Source organism: Dioscorea cayenensis, unplaced genomic scaffold (genome assembly GCF_009730915.1).
Source record: "Dioscorea cayenensis subsp. rotundata cultivar TDr96_F1 unplaced genomic scaffold, TDr96_F1_v2_PseudoChromosome.rev07_lg8_w22 25.fasta BLBR01001719.1, whole genome shotgun sequence".
Lineage (NCBI taxonomy): Eukaryota > Viridiplantae > Streptophyta > Magnoliopsida > Dioscoreales > Dioscoreaceae > Dioscorea > Dioscorea cayenensis.
The window spans coordinates 9,151-12,009 of record NW_024088110.1 but is presented as its reverse complement, the minus strand read 5'-3'; the positions used below and the strand labels follow the sequence as shown (position 1 = coordinate 12,009).

The following is a 2,859-nucleotide window of genomic DNA, read 5'->3' as shown; positions in this document are numbered from 1 at the left end:
TGAAATTACCCACGGGCATGTGACCGTCACAAGGCCATTTACAGGGGCATTTACACGCCCCTGTGTCCTCTCAGGATGAGCTCTGAACGGAAACACATGCCTCCGTGGAAATTCCACAAGGCCGTGTGTCTTCTCTGGATGACTTTGAAGAAAATACAGACTCTATAGAACAATGATAAACTGACCACAGAATCATGAAAACACGCAACAACAGGCAAGAAACTTCGGCAATCACAATTAAGCACATTAAAACACCAACAATCCCCAACAAAAACACAGCAATAGCATGTACAAATCAAGACACCAACACTAAAGCTCTTATTCATGCAAAACTAAAACTAAGAACTAGAAAAACAGTAAAGACTTGGGTTGTCTCCCAAGAAGCGCTTGTTTAACGTCATTAAGCTTAACTTACCTGACCTTACCTCATGGGGGCTCATAGATGAAAGTTGCGCTCTTACCTACAACTTGAAAGCACGATGAACATAATCTTTTCAAGGTAGAGGGAGAGTTATCAAGCTTGTTACCACACAAGGGTTCATTATCCTTACTTCGTGCATGCACATCCCCACTATCACTGGGGTACTTCTTGTGATGCTTACTTGCTCTTTTCATCTTTTGGACAATCCTCTTCATGATCCCCAGGGTAGATTGCACCTTGTCCTCTAGACCAAGTGATAAGGCTTCTTCATTCTACACTTCTTGATCTAGCAAGCCCTCAAATTTGTCTAGACACATCATTTCCTATACATATTCATCAATCAACTCATCAATGGTGTCAAGAAAATACAGAGTATCCTCAAAGTCAAGAGAATGCTGCATGGCCTCGGCGAGACGGTATGTCAATTTGTCATCACCAACTCTAAGTGTCAACTCCCTACCGTTCATGTCAATAAGATCCTTGGAAGTGTGCAAGAATGACCTCCTAAGTATCAATGAAACCTTGGCATTCTCATAAATATCCAACACCACAAAGTCCACATGAAATATGTACTTGTCAACTTTCATAAGTACGTCTTCAATGATGCCCCTCGGATGTATAACCGTTCGGTTGGCCAATTAAAGTGTCATCCGAGTGGGCCTAGGCTCTCCCAAGCCTAGTTTCTGAAAGATAGTATAAGGCATGACGTTGATGCTAGCCCCCTAAATCTACTAACGCCTTCTCTTGACCCAAATTACCAATGTTGCATGGAATGATGAAGCTTCCGGGGTCTTTCTTCTTGTTCGGCATATTCTTTTGCATCACAGCCAAATATGAAGCATCTAGGATCACAAATGCACTCTCCTCCAACTTCTTATTATTGGTCAAGAGGTCCTTGAAAAACTTTGCATAGCAAGGCATTTGAGACAACACCTCTACAGATGCGATGTTGATGTGCAACTGCTTGAAAAGACCCAAAAACTTCTTATATTGCTCATCATTTTGGTTATTCTTCAATCTTGAAAGGTAAGGAATTCTTGGCTTGTAAGGTGGGGGTCCCACCTCCTTCTCCTTGGCTCTATCCTCAACCTCCACGACCACGGGTAACTCAATATTAGTCTTCTCACTAGGGAGCCTATTCTCAAGTTAACGACAACTTCTCAAAGTGATCGTATTCACATGCTCTCTTGGATTGGTCTCCGTGTTGCTAGGCAAACTCCCTTGAGGTCTTTCCAAAAGTGACTTCGCAATTTGGCCCACTTCATTCTCCAAGTTGTGCAATGATGCGGTGTGGTTGCGAAGTGTATCTTCAACCGATTAAAATCTTGTATCCGACGATTAAATGAACTTTGTCAAAGCCTTCTCGAAGTCGGTCATCCGGTTTTCCAACCCTAAAACTCTATTCTCCATTTTCGGGGCTTGTTGTTGTGGTTGGAAACCCAGTGGTTCCATAGTCTTCTATTTCCCTTGATTACTCCACGAAAGGTTTGGGTGGCTCCTCCACCCCGGATTGTAGGTATTGCTATATGAATTTCCTTGCCCTCTCATTGCATTACCTATAAAATCAACATGTTCCATGGAAGTAGTACCACCAATCGAAATAGGGTAATCAGATGACGCATGTCTTCCCCCACACCCAGTGCAACTCATTGCAGCCACCACTCTAGGAGAAGTTAGAGTGTCAAACTTCTTGCTCAGTAACTCAACTTGGGACGCTAATGGAGAAGTTAGATGGAATGGATCTCATGAAGTCCGATTACCTTCTTTCTGTCCCATGTGTTTCGCGGATAAATATTCATAGCCATTTCTTCGATGAGATGTCGGGCTTCTTCGGGGGTCTTGCTTCCTAAGGTAGCTCTTACTACAGCATCAAGTAACTGCTTTGTGCTTGGGTTCAAACCACTATAGAAAGTTTGAATAATCATCCACTCGGGGAACCCATATTGAGGACATTTCCGCAGGAGCTCCTTGAACATATCCCATGTCTCAAAAAGAGACTCCAATTCCATTTGCATAAAAGAAGATATCTTATTCCTAAGCTTCGCAGATTTTCCGAGAGTGAAATATCGGGCAAGAAAAGCTTCTACTATCTCCTCCTAAGTAGTGATCGACACTCTAGGTAATGAATGTAGCCATTGCTTTGCTTTCCTTTTCAAAGAAAATGAGAAGACCCTCAGCTTGATAGCATCATCCATGACACCATTATTCTTGAGCATGTTGCACACTTAAAAAAGGTTCTCAATGTGATTGTTTGGATCCTCATCGACCAAACCATTAAACTGTGTTGACTACTGTAATATCTGGATGAAACCTAGCTTCAGCTCGAAACTGTTAGATGTAATCGGCGGCCACATAATACTGAATTACATGCCAAGGACTGCGGGTCTGGCATAATCTGAGAGCGTCCTCTGCTGCTTATTCTGTTCTGCCATATTATC

At 42.6% G+C, this 2,859-nt stretch overlaps 1 non-coding gene across 1 annotated transcript; it reads left to right on the top strand.

Annotated features, from left to right (window-relative positions):
- Nucleotides 1-2,356: 2,356 nt before the first annotated feature.
- Nucleotides 2,357-2,463, top strand: LOC120256916. The gene has a single exon (XR_005535460.1). It is a non-coding gene; the product is annotated as a small nucleolar RNA R71 (small nucleolar RNA).
- The last annotated feature ends 396 nt before the right edge of the window (nt 2,464-2,859 follow it).